Consider the following 19,532-nt stretch of genomic DNA (forward strand, 5'->3'; position numbering starts at 1 on the left):
AGTTAAAGCAAGGAGGTAAAGGCAGTGGAGGAATAAAGTGAGACAGTCAGATTTCAAGGGCCTTGGAGTGCTTGATTTTAAAGTAACAGCTGGAGAGGAGAAGGAGCAGTGCAAGACTCCTGTATTGTGAAAGTAAGTCAGTATAAGGAGGAGGGTTCTGAAGGTTGCAGAATGGCTGATGAACCAATCTCAGAATATAAGTAAGCCAGTATGAATCCTATAATGGAGAGATAAGGGAATATCTGTCCATATTTTTAAATGGAAACAACATCCTGTTGCAGAGATTTCCCATTATTTTCTGCCCTGACAGGAGTAAGGGGAAAACAGTATGTAATAAAAAAAAACAATTAACGTTCTAACCCTATCCTGCTTTATCCAAAATTAAATATGAATTCCAGGCGTGGTATATGTTATATACATAATTACATTGGTCCAAGCAGAACCAATGTAGCTATATATCATAGCTGGCCGATGACCCTGGATCGCCCTTGGTCAGCTGCACTGCATGGGTGCTATTCAGAGAATGCTTTGACGTCATAGAGAGCATAACACCACAGCGCCGTCTTTCCATCTTCTCCAATCAGAGAATGCTTTCATCTAATGCACAACATTCTTTGAATGGTGCCAATGCTGAGTGGCCAGCCTCCTGTGTTCACAGTGTATCAGGCTGGCCACCCAGCAGGGAACCTAGAAGCAAATTGAAAACACTGGAGTAGCATTGTCTACAACAGTGATTTCCAGCTTCTAGGGGCAGGGCTTTTTTTTCAGGGGGAACTTGGGGGAACCACCACCACCTCTGGCTCAGACCCTTTGGTGCCTGCTCACCACAATCACTTGTAAACACAGAAGTCGCGTTTCTGTGTTTACAAGTCACAGCTTTTTAACCCCCTGAACTCTGTATGTAATGCAATTCTGGTATTTAATGCCCCTTTAAGACCCTTCTACTGTTTGTGAATACTGAACGGGTCGTGGTTGAGTTCCTGCACCTATTTTCTGAGAAAAAAAGCTCTGTCTAGGGGTATTAACCAAGTATGGGATATACATAGATGCATTGGTCCAAGCAGAGCCAATGGCCCAGATTCACAACCGAGATACGACGGCGTATCTCCAGATACGCCGTCGTATCTCTGAGTTGCGCCGTCGTATCTATGCGACTGATTCTTAGGCCCCGTACACACGGTCGGACCGAACTGATGAGAATGAAGCGAAGTTCAGTTTCATCGGACCAAACCGACCGCGTGTATAGGCCATCGGCCTGTTTTCCTTCGGTCCAAAATTTTAAAACATGCTTAAAAACCGAACCGATGGACCGCTGCCCCATTGGACCAAACCGATGGTTAGTACAGAAAAGCATCGGTTCAAAACCCGCGCATGCTCATAATCAAGTCGACGCATGCTTGGAAGCATTGAACTTCGTTTTATTCAGCACGTCGTGTGTTTGACGTCACCGTGTTCTGACCCGATTGGATTTTGAACTGACGGTGTGTACACATATCAGGCTGTACGGCCACTTCAGAGGTGAACCGATGAAAATGGTCCAACGGACCAGTCACATCAGTTTGGTCCGACCGTGTGTACAAGGCCTTAGAATCAGTTACGCATAGATATCCATTAGATCCGACAGGCGTAAGTCTCTTACGCCGTCGGATCTAAACCAGATTTTTTTTTTAACGCTAGGTGGCGCTTCCGTCAAATTCCTAGTCGAGCATGCAAATTAGCTAGATACGCAAATTCCCGAACGTACGCGTGGCCGACGCAGTAAAGTTACGACGTTTACTTTAGGATTTTTCCGGCGTAAAGTTGCCCCTTCTATGTGAGGCGCAGACAATGTTAAGTATGGCCGTCGTTCCCGCGTCGAAATTTGAAAAAGTTACGTCATTTGCGTAAGTCGTCCGTGAATGGGGATGGACGTCATTTAAGTTCACGTCGAAACCAATGACGTCCTTGCGACGTCATTTGGAGCAATGCACACTGGGATATTTTACGGACGGCGCATGCGCAGTTCGTTCGGCACGGGGAAGCGCTTGATTTAAATGATACACGCCCCCTACCAGCCAAATTTGAATTCCGCTGGGTGATTTACGATACGCTGCCGCAACTTACACGGGCAAGTGCTGTATTCTCAAAGCACTTGCTCCGTAAGTTGCGGAGGCGTAACGTAAATCAGATATGTTACGGCCGCACAATTTTGCGTGGCTGTACGTGAATCTGCCCCAATGTATCTATGTTAATATATACCATACTTGGAATTCTTAAAACACTTTGTGAAAAAAGAGTTGTGCTTAAAGCGGTGGTTCCCCCTAAAACAAATTTCTAACAATAGATTCGTAAGACCCGTTACACTGCGGGTAGGCTGGTTTTGTTTTTGTTTTTTCGTACATACCGAGATCTCGCCGTTTCGTCCCTTGGCGGTGGGCATTCCTAGTTGATTGACGTTTCTCCGACGGGCGCATACTGCGCGTCACGACTTTCCGACAGAAGCCGAACGTCATTGCGCAAGCGCCGTATAGAGTCGGCTCTATACGGCGCCTGCGCAGCGACGTTCGGCTTCTTTCGGAAAGTCGTGACGTCACGTATGTGCCCGTCGGAGAAACGTCAATCAACTAGGAACGCCCACCGCCAAGGGACGAAACGGCGAGATCGAGGTATGTACTAAAAAACAAAAACAAAAGCCAGCCTACCCGCAGTGTAACGGGTCTTACGAATGTATTGTTAGAAATTTGTTTTAGGGGGAACCACCCCTTTAAAGTAAATGTGAAATACAGGCAAATATACAAATCGCAACTTTACATGTAAAGCTGAGTTGTGACCAATCTCTTCCCGCTTTCCAAGCTTCTCTACTGGTAAGTGAGGCCACCCATGAGATTAAAGGACCAGTAGGCAAGCAGAAGGGGCCTAAACTTAGCTGTACAAAAAAGTACTTTGTATATGAAGCATATTTCAAGACTGGGTCCTATGCCTAAAACGAGCCCTGGAAAATAAACTGTTCATTATAAGTAATTCTACAGCACTACTTGGCAGTTGTATAGGTTTATACATAATTTCTTTATGTATTTATTATGATCAGGACTAAATAATAATATTTAAAAACATTTCTACTTTCTGACGTTTCATTATATATGAAATTTTGTATATTCACAATTAGATTTTTTGTAGCAGCAGGTAAAGCTTCCATGTCTTTTCCCCATATTTACAGACCTGTGTGTTGCAGGTTTCTTTGTTTTTTTTTTTAACCACTTCTCTACTTTGGCCCCGTACACACGATAGAATCCATCCGCAGATAAATCCCAGCAAATGGGTTTCTGCAGGTAGATCCTATGGTGTGTACACGCCAGCGGATCTGTTTCCGCGGAGAAATCTCCTCTGGGATGGATTCCAGCAGATCGGATATTTGCTGACATGCACAACAAATCCATCTGCTGGAATCCATTCCAACGGATGGATCCGCTCGTCTGTACAGACTCACCGGATCCATCCGTCCAAAGGGATTCCCCGCACGCGTCGTAATGATTTGACGCATGCGTGGAATTCCTTATATGACAGCGTCGCGCCCGTCGCCGCGTCATAATCGCGGCGACGTCATCGCCAGAGGATTTCCGCGCGGATTTCAATGCGATGGTGTGTACACTCCATCGCATAGAAATCTGCGGAAATCTTTGAGAGGATTTATCCGTGGAAACGGTCCGCTGGACCGTATCCGCGGATAAATTCTCTCGTGTGTATGGGGCCTTTGGGTGTTTTTCAGATTTGGTGTTTACAAGACTAAAACATTTTTTTTTGCTAGAAAATTACTTAAAACCCACAAACATTATATATTATTTTTTTTCTAATACCCTAGAGAATAAAATGGCGATCATTGCAATACTTTTTGTCACACCATATTTGCGCAGCGGTATTACAAGCGCACTTTTTTTGGAAAAAAAACACCTTTTTGAATTAAAAAATAAGACAGCAATAAATTTGGCCCAATTTTTTTATATATTGTGAAAGATAATGTTACGCCGAGTAAATGGTACCCAACATGTCACGCTTACAAATTGCGCCCGCTCGTGGCATGGCGTCAAACTTTTACAGAGTAGGTCTAGGGCTATAATTATTGCTCTCGATCTAACGATCGCGGCGATACCTCACTTGTGTCGTTTGAACACCGTTTTGCGGGTGCTACTCACGTATGCGCTCGCTTCTGCGCACGAGCTCGTCGAGACGGGGCGCTTTAATTTTTATTTTATTTTTTCTTATTTCTTTTTATTTATTTTATTATTTTTTACACTGGAAAAAAAAAATTATCACTTTTATTCCTATTACAAGGAATGTAAACATCCCTTGTAATAGAAAAAAGCATGACAGGTCCTCTTAAATATGAGATCTGGGGTCAAAAAGACCTCAGATCTCATATTTAGACTAAAATGCAAAAAAAAAAAATTGAAACTGTCATTTTTTCAAATGACAAAAAAAAAAAATGTTTCTTTAAGAGGCTGGGGGGGACTGACGTTTTGACGTCACTTCCGCCCAGCAGAGCTATGGGGACGGGCGAAGGAGATTTTTCCTTCAGTCTCGTCCCCAGTTAGCAGCCGAACGCACCCGATCTCCTCCGCCGCTACTGACGGCTACGGTAAGCGGCGGAGGGCGCGGGAGAGCGGCGGGAGGGGGGGCCCCTCTCCCGCCACCGATAACGGTGATCTCGCGGCGACTCCGCCGCGGAGACCGCCGTTATCGTTAACAGAACCGCTGACACTAAAGATGGATACCTCGGTTGTGGCAGCAGCTGCTGCCGTTACCGAGATATCCATCTTTAAAGTTAGGCCGTATAAAGACGTACAGCGGTTTGGAAGTGGTTAAACAACTCTGTAGCTGAAACTGAAACTTGCCGACTAGAAGATGCAAAGGTGAGTATAATTTAGTTTATACTATTACAGGGGATGTATTTTCTAGGTATTTCTTGTTGGTGAAAATACATTTCAATCTAAAACCTCATAGTTCCTTATCTTGGAATGAGGTGTGGGGAACCCACCTGGTCCTTTAAGAGCTATGGGCGGAAGTGACGTTTGACGTCGCTTCCGCACTCCCATGCTATGGAGCCGAGCATGGGCCATCTTCCCCTTAGTCGGAAGCCAAGCATCCACGGGAGAGGACGCGATCGTCTTTGCTGCTACCGCTAAGTGGTTAAGTGGCTCCTGCTGCTATCAATCAAATGCAGTGAGGAGGAAGCAGGGGGCGGGACTAAGCCCTGCTGTGTGTGTCTCTATATTGCGGCTCCATAGACATACAGAAGTGAGCAAGCACTCTGTGCACTCAGAGCAAACTGCTTGCTATGAGTGCACACAAAAAAGAGGAGGGGCCAAGATTTCCAGCGGGGCACCCCAGAAGAGGAGGTTCGGGCCATGGCACAGAGCAGGTGAGTATATTGCAACATGTTTAATATTTTAATAAACTAAAAATCAACTTTAGTAGCTGTTTAGGTTATTCAAGTATAGATCAAAGCCCTAGCTTGATAATGTTTGGTTAGATAAAGTACAATCTATCATAAACAATTGTGTTTTATTTTCATAAAATATTTTTACAACTTCCTTTTTTTGTATCTTGGTACTATTGATCACCTCTACCGTTCTTTCCGCCACTTCCTGCATGCGTGCACTCATGACAGCGTTGGCTGTACATCATTGCTTAGGACCATATTCCTGATTTTTAAAATAGGCTGACCATGTCTGTAAAATGTGTGTCAATGCAACTGCTGGTAGCCTCAACCTAGTGTGCATGTGACAGGTTGACAACAGAAAAGCTAATTTAGCAGACATTATCACCTCATAACATGATGTGTCTAAACAAGGGATTTCATTTTAGGATTCCCAGGTAATATTTTAGGAAATATGCAGATTTAATGCCAGCCATTTCTGCTCAGCTGTTCCATTCAGAGAAGCTGTACCACCGCCTCTATGAATGAAATGTGATTAAAAAATGAATGGAGAGGGTGGACCCATCAATCATTCACCCGTCCTCCATTCATAGATCCTGTTTCATTTATCAAAGCCGTAGTACCGTCCTCTATGACAGGAGCATCTGGGTGGAAAGGGTGGACATAGTTGAGCACTCTTGATGAGAGCCTGTCAATTTTATTTATTTTTCTATTTCAGGTAAACTTAATTTTTAAATAGGAACTCAGCACCTCCAATAGGCCTACTGCATACATTGTTAATTATATTTAATAAAATATATAGCAATATATTCTTGAGTTTGGTTGTTCGCTACCTCCTTAAATGCGATCACAATGATAGATTTACTTTTCTAAACGTTGATACCTTTATTTGTCAGCACTTGCCAAAACACACACACTGAACAGATATCATCATAACTACATAAACAAAAATATCGGTATTGCAATGTGTTTCAACAAGAGCTGACATAAAAAATGACTTCACTCCCCTGGCAGTGGTGTTTATAGCAAGTAATGATCCATTGTTTCAAATGAATGTGAATATTTCCTGGTTCTCTTCTACCAACGGAGTCATTATTAATCTTTTTGGCCTGTGTATATTCATTAGATTAACACTCAGAATGTGGTGTTGTTTATTGTCTGCACTGTACACATTATAACACTGAACAGACAAGATGAATTTGACAGCTAATGTAAAAATTACAGAAGGCAATACATCTTGGATTTACGTGGAACACCAACATGAAACTTAATCAATAAAATCTTAAGTTAGGTATTGTATGAAATGGCACATCATTCATTACTGGGGGTTGGCGGAAAACTTGATTTACTGGGTTGATGTATCGACCTTTCACCTGCAAGACCTAGTTTCAAATCCAGTTCCATCCAAAGTGACTAAAGATTCCTCTAGTCTGACAGCTCTAAATGGATATTGTTGCAAAAGATTTATGTTTACACAGTTTAATATATGGCATGTAGGCTATGCTCGAAATATAGCAGGGGAAGTTTTGACAGGGTTAACATCCACTGTGTAAATCTATGGAGTGATTAGCATCTTTTTCTTTATGAAAACAACATATAATGTTAAAAATATTACACCAAACACAAAATAATGTGTCTAGGGCGACCCTGTGAATTAATACAGTCTGTCATACACTTCTGCATTAAAGTAACCATAAACTGTACAACAAAAGAGGCTTAACCAAAAACTAGCATTGCTCCTGGATTCTTTCAGTGCATTAGGTATAAAAATTGCTTCATTGGTATTCTTATTTATTCTTAATGACAACATTAGGATCCATTGATCACAAAGTCAATGTTATTGATTTTGCAGGCTACCATCTGCTTCTACGTCTTGTCATTTTACAAACAAAGTATTAAAGATATTTTGCATGTGAATGTTGAATGTGGTTAAAAGTAAATCTGTGTGACCTGGACATTCAGCAGATTTAGCATTCTGAACAACAGAAATGTATTTTCATGTGTCATTCATGAAGAATTAGGTGTCTAGCTCAGCAGTTAACCGCTCTTCACACCAAGTGCTGTCCTGTATGTGGATGTCAATATGCTGCGAAAGTATCATTTACATACAGTATATGTGTTGAAAAAATTGTTAGTTTATAATAATGCAGCAGGGTTGTAGCCAAGAGAAGAACGTAGTGCAACACTTATAATGGTTATAAAGGCACTTTGGTCTGGAGGACTTGCTCTCTAGGTGGCAGGGCGAGATCCCGGATCTGGATTCAGAGGACTGGGAGGATGCCTGGGAATATCCTTTCTTACAGCTCATTTCTGTTAGAGATCGGTTAAAAAATGTAAACTGCTTCATAGAGTCTATTTGTCACCCCAAAGATTATCCAAAATTTACCTGAATTTCTCCTCCAACTGTTGGAAGTGTGATATGGCAAATGCCGACTTCAACCATATGTTGTGGTCCTGTCCCAGAATCCAGCTCTTCTGGGCGGAGGTCACGACCTTCATTGAAACCTTGACCTTGATTCATGTTCCCCTGAATGTATCGGTCTGTGTGCTTGGTCTGGTGGTCTCCTTGGCCCACCGCCGAGCAACCAGAGCACTAATAGGACTTCTATTTTACGCTAGGAAGGCTCTACTCATTAAATGGAAACAAACGGAGGTACCTTCTTTGAATACATGGAAATCGCTGATCAACTCGGTGGTGCCACTGTACAAAGAGGCCTATCTCGTCAGATGCTGCCCAGCTAAGTTTGACAATATTTGGAGGGTATGGGTTGATTCAGACATCACAATCGCAACACAATAGGTATTGTTCCCATTGACTGTCTATTTCAGCTAGCAGTTTTGGAGGAGTGAGGCCCTAGTTTTGCCATTATCTGACGGTTCTCCTAAATGCGCTATCCTCAACCTCAGCAGCTCTTCCCGATGTGGTCACCTGAAATACATGACACACTATCCTCTCCCTATCCTTCCAATCTTAATGACACAAGTAGTTTAAGTTGTAGTAGTTATATAGATGTGATAAATATATAGGGTTGTTTTAATGGTTGTTACCTCAGCTGGGGTATGTCCAGAGCCTGTAATATGTAACTTTTGCTTTTTGTTTTATTTTCATGCAATTTTAATAAAAAGTATAAAAAAAACAAATGGTTGTAAAGGCAGACATTTTTTTTATCTTAATGCATTCAATGCATTAGGATAAAACAGCCTTCTGTGTGCAGTATCCCCCCTCAGCCCAATCCTTACCTGAGGTCAAACTAGATGCCCGGGACTCTCCTACTCGTTGGCTGAGACAGCAGCGCTATTGGCTCTCGCTGCTGTCAAAGTCAGTCAGCCAATAAGAAAAGAAAGGGGGTGAGGCCAGGCCGCTGCTCCATGTCTGAATGAACACAGGGAGCTGTGGCTTGGCTCAGGTGCCCCCATAGCAAGCTGCTTGTTGTGGGGGCACTCAATTGGAGGGAGGGGCCAGGAGTACCGTAGATGGACCAGAGAAGAGAAGGATCTGGGCTGCTCTGTGCAAAAACACTGCACAGAACAAATAAGTATAACATGTTTGTTATTTTTCACCAAAAAAAACAAACAAATGGCAATTTAGTATCACTTTAAAGAAGCAATAATTATACTTCTTTTTATTGCCATTGTTCGACTGCCATTCATCCACTGATCTGCGATAACATACTGCCAGTGATTCTAGGGCTCATAAGAGAGTTTAGTTTCTAAGTGAAGTCCGATAGAAGAAAGCTACATCTTTATTTGGACAAAAAGTAACCCAGCTTAACTTATAACCATAGCTATAGCCACAAAAGAGCTTGACCATTTTGGAACTTGTTCTGGTGTCTCTGCTGAATATCTGACATGGGGTCCAGGAGCCTTAACAGATTTTAGCAAATAAATGTCAATAAAATGTTAATTAATGCTTAAAATTACCCTGTCATAGGGGGGCCGGGATCTGGGGGTCCCCTTTGTTACAAGGGGACCCCAGATTCTGATAAGCCCCCCGTCCACAGACCCCCACAACCACCAGGCAAGGGTTGTGGGGATGAGGCCCTTGTACCCATCAACATGGGGACATGGTGCTTTGAAGGGTCACAGACCCCCAAAGCATCCTCCCCATGTAGAGGGCATGTGGCCTGGTATGGTTCAGGAGGGGGGCCGCTCTCTCGTCCCCCCCTTTTCCTGCGGCCTGCCAGGTTACGTGCTCGGATAAAGGGTCTGGTATAGATATTTGGTGGGAACCCCACGTCATTTTTTTTATTTGACGCAGGGTTCCCCTTAATATCCACACTAGACCTGAAGGGTCTGGTAATTGAATTTGGGGGGCCCCCAAGCATTTTTTTTTTATCAATGACTATCAATGACTTTTCTCTGTATTGCCGGGAGCCGACAATTCATTATAGCCGCAAATACTTTTAAATTCGTTTTTTTCCTTCAGAAATTACACTTTGTGCAGGGACAGTTCTAAGCATGGGAAACAAGCGCTACTTTACAGGCATACTATACGCACCCCCTAGGTACGAAATTTAAAGGAATATTTCATTTTTATTGTTTCACTTTAAGAATTATTAACCACTTGCCGTCGCTGCACCGCCGAAATACGTCCACAAGGTGGCTCTCCTAGGCGAGACCACGTAAATGGACGTCCTGCCTATTAGCCGCCACTAGGGGCGCACGCGCGCCGCCGGAGGCGCGCGCGCGCGCCCCCGACTCCCGTGCGTGTGCCCGGCGGGCGCGATCGCCGCCGGGCACACACGATCGCTCGGTACAGAGCGGGGAACGGGAGCTGTGTGTGTAAACACACAGCTCTCGTTCCTGTCAGCAGGGGAAATGCTGATTTTCTGTTCATACAATGTATGAACAGAAAATCAGTGTTTCCCCTAGTGAGGCCACTCCCCCCCCCACAGTAAGAACACACCCAGGCATACTTAACCCCTTCCCCGCCCCCTAGTGTTAACCCCTTCACTGCCAGTGGCATTTTTATAGTAATCTAATGCATTTTTATAGCACTGATCGCTATAAAAATGCCAATGGTCCCAAAAATGTGTCAAAAATGTCCGAAGTGTCCGCCATAATGTCGCAATACCGAAAAAAAAATCGCTGATCGCCGCCATTACTAGTAAAAAAAATATTAATAAAAATGCCATAAAAATACCCCCTATTTTGTAAACGCTATAACTTTTGCGCAAACCAATCAATAAATGCTTATTGCGATTTTTTTTTACGAAAAATATGTAGAAGAATACGTATCGGCCTAAACTGAGGAAAAAAAATGTTTTTCTATATATTTTTGGGGGATATTTATTACAGCAAAAAGTAAAAAATATTCATTTTTTTCAAAATTGTCGTTCTATTTTTGTTTATAGCGCAAAAAATAAAAAACGCAGAGGTGATCAAATACCACCAAAAGAAAGCTCTATTTGTGGGAAAAAAAGGACGCCAATTTTGTTTGGGAGCCACGTCGCACGACCGCGCAATTGTCTGTTAAAGCGACGCAGTCCCGAATCGCAAAAAGTACTCTGGTCTTTGGGCAGCAATATGGTCCGGGGGGTAAGTGGTTAAAATCACTGCTCCTGAAAAAAACTGCAGTTTTTAAAACTTTTTTTGCATTAATACATGTCCCCTGAGGCAGGACCCAGGTCCCCAAACACTTTTTACGTCAATAACTTGCATACAAGCCTTTAAAATGATCACTTTAGATTTCTTCCATTGACTTTTACAGGATGTTCCGCGGCTATTCGAATTTGTCGCGAACACCCCAATTTGTTCGCTGTTTGCCAAACAGACAATGTTTGAGTCGAACATGAGTTTGACTCAAACTCAAAGCTCATCCCTATTTAACACCATCTGACACTGAGCCTACTAAGGCTAGAACTGTTGAGGAATGGAGAGTGGAGAAGATAAGTATAAGTTAATGGGCATATGAACTTTAAAAGACTGTCACTTTGCCTTGAACTGGTAAAGTCACTGAGTCCCTTTAAAGGGTAAGTTCACCTTTTGTACACTTTTTTTTTTTTTCGAAATTCCAGCTCCACTATGCACCAATATAGCATTCATGTACTTTTTGTGCAAAAATATCAAAGCTTTCCATTAAATCTACAGTCACTTACTTTTCTTGTCCTGATCCACACTTCTTCCTGATCAGACTTTAGGTCATGACACGGGAAGCAGTTAGCACACACCCTCATCATCCACCCTCCTATTCCCAGTTGCATGTTGTTTTAAATTAAATGCAATCAATGGGTGAAAATTTATCAGGAATCTGACACTTCTAGCAGTGCCTATGCTGATCCCCAGCTGCTGATGTTAAAACCCCTGTCAGATTTTGTATTGCTGGCTAGTACTAAAAAATGTGAGCTGTCATCAGGTAAAATGGGGACACATGTTCTAAGAACATCTGTTTAGGAGGGGTTTTACCTCACTTTGGATAGATTCCCCCCACTTCCTGTGATGTCTACAGGACAAGAAGTAATGTTCTGGTCAGCTATATTTTTTAACTACTTTAAAGTATAGGTAAAGGAAAAACTTTTTTTTTCTTAGTTTCACATAGAGTGGAGAGGGAATAGAACATCAGTTTTTATTGCTGTCTGTGACCTCCCCCAATATAGGAGTTTCACCTTCTCTATTAGTTCTGTTTACCATTATCATCAAAAGTGAAAGTTAGGCCCAGTTCACACATGAGCGATTTTCTGCTTGAAGCTTGCAGCTCTAAAACAAGTCAAATCTCATTAATTTCAAGGGCCACTGTTCACATCTGAGCGTTCTGCCGCCGGAAGTAAAACTCATGTCGTAAGTACATGAGCTTATTTTTTTGGCAGATTACAAGTGTTTTTGGCCCCATAGACTTCAATAGAAATGCCTGACAAGCATTTTACTAGCGTTTTGTGCTCAAATAGCAGCTCTCCACCCCTAATTTCCTCTCCCTCTCCTCCCACTAGTGCTTTCTGTTGGCTAAAAAAAAACACCTGAAGCTGTTTAATGCTTATAACACACTTCTAAAATACGCTTTTAAAAAATGTCTGAAGAACGGCAGTATATGGTTAAGCTCCGGTGTGAATGGAGCCTACATTTCTTTTTGGGGTTGTCTACAGAACACGAATAGAAGAAATATCTTGCAGAAAGACAAATAAGTAAATAGAATGTTAAAGTAGATAGGCCAGATTCACGTACATGGGCGCATCTTTGTGCGGGCGTAGCGTATCTTATTTACGCTACGCCGCCGCAACTTAGAGAGGCAAGTGCAGTATTCACAAAGCACTTGCTCCATAAGTTGCAGGGGTGTAGCGTAAATTGGCCGGTGTAGGCCAGCCTAATTCAAAGTAGAAAGCAGGTGGGCGTCATCTATTTAAATTAAGTGTGACCCCATGTAAATTAATGGCCGGTCGAACTGGGCATGCGCGCGCATGCTCAGAATCACGTCGCATATACTCCAAGATATGTCGGTGCAATGCCTACGACGTAAATGTAACTTACGCACTGCCCTATTGACGGACGACTTACGTAAACGACATAAATTTCGACGCTCGTTCCGACATCCATACCTTAACATGACTTACCCCTGCTTTATGAGGGGTAGAGTTATGCCGGTCGTACGCCTTACGTAAACAGCGTACATTAATACGCCGGGCGCAACTTCGTTCGTGAATCGGCGTATCTAGGTCATTTGTATATTTATAATGGGAACGCCGAATGCGTCCAGCGTAACTATGCGCCCACAATACGCCGGCAAGTTACGTCGGGCTGGGATGTTTTTGGATGTATCTTGTTTTGTAAATCGGCGTAAAGATGCGACGGCGCACATTTGAAATTACGGCTGCGTATCTGGAGATACACCGGCGTAGAAGCTTTCTGAATCTGGCCCCAAATGTCTAAGTGGTTTGAGAGATTTCGAACAAGTGGAAAGAATATGTTTTTTTTTTACATTTTCAATTACTTTTAGTTGTTTCACCTCCAGTTCTCATCCTCCCTTTTGTTCTGCTACCATTGTGGGGTAACCCATGTGACCGCTCGTGAGTCTCCAGATGGATGCTCCCAGATGTTCAAACCCATTGGTCTGGAGGAAACACTGACGCTCAGATCTCATGCTTGATGCATGTTCTTTTTTCATAAATTATGAGACCTCTGGGTTCCTTACTCCCCCCACATTTAGGAAGAGTCCTCTGAGGGGGAGTCAGTAGGAGGCCCCTAAGCCCCAAGGACTAGTTCTTGAAGATATCAAGGCTGATACTTGGTTTGTTAACACACTCCATCGATGAGGTAATTTAACCATCCGAGGGTCTGAGAACCTTGAGTGTGGAAATTAAACACTTTTGATCTCTTTAATACAAGATCACTTCTATATGAGGGGACAGCTCACTATTTATTTGGATATCTTGAAAAAGGACAATACTTCTGGAGACACTGGTGGCAACCAGAAATTTCCTCACTTTCAAGAGATATTACCTCACTTTCTGTTTTGGCTACAGAATAGGAAATTAAGAGAAATCTCCCCAATGGAACACAGATGGAAAAAATAAACCCTACTCTACTCTACTTTAATTCCTCTATAAAAGTCAAAAGACTTGTAATAGGAACACATGGTAAATGCATCTTGAGCTCATTGCGAATCCATCTCTTAACATGTCACATTTATCTCAAGAAAACGCCATTTGTTTCCATAGATGTATGCTGCATTACACTTGCTTATTAGTCAAAAGCGAATTTACATGTAACCTAAACCTTAAATGAATAATTTGTAAAAATGTATTAATGTAGTTTTCCAGTTATGTGACCTTTTGTACAAAGTGTATATATTTTAACCACTTCCATACCATGCCTATTCTGGCACTTCTCGCCTTCATGTAAAAATCATAATTTTTTTTTACTGGAAAATTACTCAGAACCCCCAAACATTATATATATTTTTTAGCAGACAGCCTAGGGAATAAAGTGGCAGACATTGCAACTTTTTATCTTGCATGATATTTGCGCAATAGTTTTTCAAAAGCCTTTTTTTGGAAAAAAAAAAACGGTTTCATGAATTAAAAAACAACAAAAACAAGTTAGTCCAATTTTTTTGTATAATGTGAAAGATGATGTTACGTCGAGTAAATAGATACCTAACTTGTCATGCTTTAAAATTGCGCACACTCATGGAATGGTGCCAAACTTTGGTTCTTAAAAATCTCCATAGGCGACAGTTAATTTTTTTTCTACAGGTTACCAGTTTAGAGTTACAGAGGAGGTCTGGTGCTCGAATTATTGCTCTCGCTCTAATACATGTGGTGATACCTCACATGTGTGGTTTGAACAGGGTTTACATAACTGGGCGGGACTTACACACGCGTTCGCTTCTGAGCGCGAGCTACTGGGGACAGGGGCGTTTAAATTTATATATATATATATATATATATATATATATATATATATAATATATTTTTTTTATATTTTTTTGTTTGATCACTCTTATTCCTATTACAAGGAAGGTACCCGGGCATGACGTCATAACATTGCGCCTGGGCCTCCGATGGTCATAGAGAAATCTCTATGCTCTATGTTCGGCGGTAGCCGATTCGTTCTCCTGGCCTCTGATGGCACGGGAGAGCCCGGAGAAGCACTGGATGGTGGCGGGAGGGAGGATGTCCCCTCCCGCGGCCTGTAAGAATGATCAAGCAGTGGAACCGCCGCTATGATCGTTCTTATGGTTGCGCACAATCACCACCTGAAAAAAAAGATATTTGAACGATGCCTGTAGCTACACTGAAGTCCAGGACATCATATGGCGTCCTACTAGAAGTGGTTGAAAATACTGTATGTACTTTGTTGACATTCCATAGAATACTGTTTTAAAGTAAGCATATTTTAGCAATCTAAAGGAAAAAATTTGGGATGAAAGAGTATCACAGAGTCAGACATCCTCAGATACTGTATATGTTGGGTGGCACATAATGCATGAGCTTTTTCTTGGCCTGATGTTACTAATGTTAGGGAATTGCCTGTTTTTGCTTTAATACCTTACAATACCAACTTTAGTTTTCTACCTTCCCTTTCTCCAATATACTGTAGATGCTGGCTAAAATGTATTTACTAATATAATCTTGATAAGCAAGCATGAATATAATACCTTGCTGCTTTTATTATATGTTCCCTACCGTAGAAATGCTGCTTTGCTTCAATACACCTAAAAATAGTGCCTCCTGGGGGTTCAACCCAATATTCCCCATAGGTGCCTATACAAGGTATACCGTATTGTATATATTAATTAGAACACTGTGACATGCAACCACACAGGCTGCATCTCCTCCACTTTCTTGAATGAGTTATAATAAGGATTATATAGTTACCAGCTCAGGCACGCTATTCGTGCCCAGTTTGGCTCCCTGGATGATCCCACTGACCTGCCCCCATTGGAAAAACTGCTCAGACAGCCAGATCCCACTAAACTTGTCTCCACCTATTATGAAGCCCTAATGATTGACTTTAACCCCAGGTTTCACAAAGCTCAGGTAAAATAGACCTCTCTGGACATCTTCCTGATAGACGAGGACTGGTCAGAATTTAGTGATACGTATAAAACCTGTTATTGCTTCCCGGGACCGCATCATACAGTTCAAAATTTTCCATCAACCCCAACTCACTCCGGCTAGGTTACACAGAATGGGTCTCCTGCCCTCAGCTGCCTGGCTGTGGCCAGGAGGCCGATTTCTTACACTGCTTCTGGACATGCCCGGTAGTCAGGGACTTCTGGGAAGACGTGGGTGCTTTCATCTCATCGGCGCTAAGCCTCCCAAACATAATCCACCCCAAGAACTGTCTATTAGGCATTTTTGGCGAATTACACCTATCACCACATGCCAAGAGACTGCTCCGTATACTCTTCTTCTATGTTAAAAAAGCAATTTTACTGTCCTGGAAGGGCGAACAGACCTCTCCGAAATCCCTCTGGTTAAAACGTATTAATGACGCTATCCCACTGTACAAACTTACTTTTGAACTCCGGAAACGGAACAAAACCTTCCACAAAATTTGGGGTAGATGGTTGGCTAGTCTGCTAACCCTCTCCCAGCACTGATTGTACTACACTTGCTTGACCATTGATGGTCCGCTTTTGCTATATCCCGGTATTATACCTGAGCCTTTTACTACTTAGCCTACTTTATATTTTGCACTGATGTCAGTTTATTTTTCAATGTTTGAGTGTATTGCCTAACGTTTATGACAAGGTTCTCTGGTGTTTTTTTTTGTATGTTTCTTTCTGTTTGTTGGTTTGTCTTAAACCTAATAAAAATATCTTTAAAAAAAAAAAAGGATTATATAGTTGATGGTAGTGGATGTCACAGACTTCCCTAGTAAAGCATTCTCTCGCTCTAAAACAAGCACCCAAGTATGTAATACACAACATGTATAAGCTGCCACTGCCTGGTTTATAAAAACAAGTATGCCATGCTTTGATAATGTGTTGTATATGTATAATGTACCTATTAACCACCTTTTGTTGCTTGCAGCCAAGTTCAAGTAAGTAAAAATACCTTTTTAGGGGGGTGGTATGTGACAAATTTGCTTGTGTAAGATTATACTGGTGGTGACACTAGGACATGCCAAAGATTTCTTGAAACACTGGATAAAAATCCCTAGTAGAATGTTAAACCATGATATTTAGAATGTGAGTGTTATTAACATTTTGGTAGAGCCTGACGACCAGAAGGAGACCTCTTGTACAGCCCCGGCTCAAGGACCACTGGAGTTGTGACAGTGGCTGCAAGAGTGTGGCGAGGTAGGAGTGTCTACAAGATTCTCTGTTAGCAGCAAGGAAGAGTAGCTGATGAGTTGCATGAACAACCCTGAGTAGCAGATGGCACAGCGGATGCAGGTAGGCTACAGATGTAGGACAACGTCCTAGGAGCTGCACAGAGCTGGATGACAGAAGACTGGGGCAAGGTCAGACAAGTCAGGTCATACACGGAGAACTAAATATCGTATAACGGCAGGAAGAGCATGGCCAGAGTTAAGGCAGTGGTTGGCATCAGGTAATCAGGCAGATAACAGGTATAACAAGGTAAAAAAACAAGCCAAGGTCAGAACTGGACATAATCAGAGTGTTCAGGAAACCAGGTCAGAACTAGATCAAATACAGGCAGAGGGAACAGGACACAGGGTAAGCTGCAGATCAGACAGCACTTCACTAGTGCAGCTGCTGTCCTTATATAGGCCCATTGGCGCCAATATTGGCTAATGTGCTCGCACGTGCATAATTGTGCACCTTTGACGAATATTCCTACGTATTCTGCATGCGTATGCCCCATTGGACGGGCATCTGCAGGATTGTGTCTGCTAGGCATTCTTGACAATGAGCAAAGTGTGTATTCCTCAAAATGCATTGTAATAACAATTAAAAAATGGGGGGGTGTAGTGGCACTTGCAAACATTAAAGTGAATAAATAATAATAATAACAATTCCTAATAATGAATAATCCAGAAATAAATAGTGAGTACATGCGTCCCATGCTGAGGGTCTAAATATGTTCCACTCTGGGTCTTAACCAAGAATACCACCCAGCATCAATAACATAATGTGGAGGGTAATAAGAGTCAAATAATAATAAAATCAGGTAAAACAAACGTGCCAATGACAGCACAGTATTGATGAGGTGAAAAAATAAAATCACCATAAAGAAATTCCAGATGATAAACAATAATCAATCATTAAACATAATTTTGCAATGTGAAAATCCATAAAGTGCTTCATCCATTAAAAGTGCAGTGTGCAACATTCAATGAAATAAATAGTGAATAAAAGTCCAAAAAACAAGTGGTTTTGTAGGCAAAATTTCCTAAAAAAAATGTTCAATAACCATGCATGGGTGAACAGTAGTGTTGAGCAGAATATGCCATATTCGATTTCGCGATATATCTCGAATATATATTCGAATATTCGAGATATATTCGCTAAATTCGAATATTCGTGATATTTTATCGAAATTAAATGATTGCGATTTTTCGCTATTGCGAATGCGAAAATAATTGCGATTTTTTGATAACTGCGGTAGGAGCACTCTGATTGGCTCAGAATATTCGTGATATTTTATCGAAATATCGCAACATGCGAATGCGATATTTATTGCGCAATTTCGACAAATCCTCGAGGAGCGGTCTGATTGGCTCAGAATATTCGTGATATTTTATCGAAATATCGCAACATGCGAATGCGATATTTATTGCGCAATTTCGACAAATGCTGTAGGAGCACTCTGATTGGCTCAGAATATTCGTGATATTTTACAATACAAAATAATTGCGAATATTCGGCAAATGCGGAAGGAGCACTCTGATTGGCTCAGAATATTCTTGATATTTTACAATACAAAATAATTGCGAATATTCGGCAAATGCGGAAGGAGCACTCTGATTGGCTCAGAATATTCTTGATATTTTACAATACAAAATAATTGCGAATATTCGGCAAATGCGGAAGGAGCACTCTGATTGGCTCAGAATATTCTTGATATTTTACAATAGAGAATAAAAAGTGTTTTGCATTGGTGGTGATTCTTTACTCTATCCATCTGTCACAGCCGTTTGTCAATCAAACACCTTGAAGATTGAACACGTTCATGCTGCATGCTTTGGACTTTTTTTCACTTCACATATCAAAGACATTTTTATGAAAGATTATTTTTCTATTATTGGGACTATATTTCTTTATATATTTGTTTCACTGTGTATTTCACAAGTTATTTGCGCTTGCTTATTTTATAATTTGCCCACATGTCTTGTCACTAGACATATTTTTTATTATTGTAGAGCGACTCCATTTTCTGTCTTGTATTAATTTATGTTGTATAACATTTTTGAGTTGCTGCTGTATTCTCCCCTTTTTTAAGGTATGCGCAATTTTTTCCTTCTTACAAAAAATAATAATGTCAAACATACAAATATTCATAACATACACATACACAAAGCCCCCCCTTTTGCATCAGAGACAATCAGAGTTCTCCTACCACAGTTATCGAAAATTCGCAAATCATTTTCGCATTCGCAATAGCGAAAAATCGCAATTTTTTTTTTTTTCAATTTGGCAACATAAAAGGATCGCCTCAGCTTAGCTACTCGGCCCAGGGTCTCTAATCATACCAGCAATGCTTTTAGACGTTGA

This window comes from Rana temporaria, chromosome 2 (genome assembly GCF_905171775.1).
Source record: "Rana temporaria chromosome 2, aRanTem1.1, whole genome shotgun sequence".
NCBI classification, from domain to species: domain Eukaryota; kingdom Metazoa; phylum Chordata; class Amphibia; order Anura; family Ranidae; genus Rana; species Rana temporaria.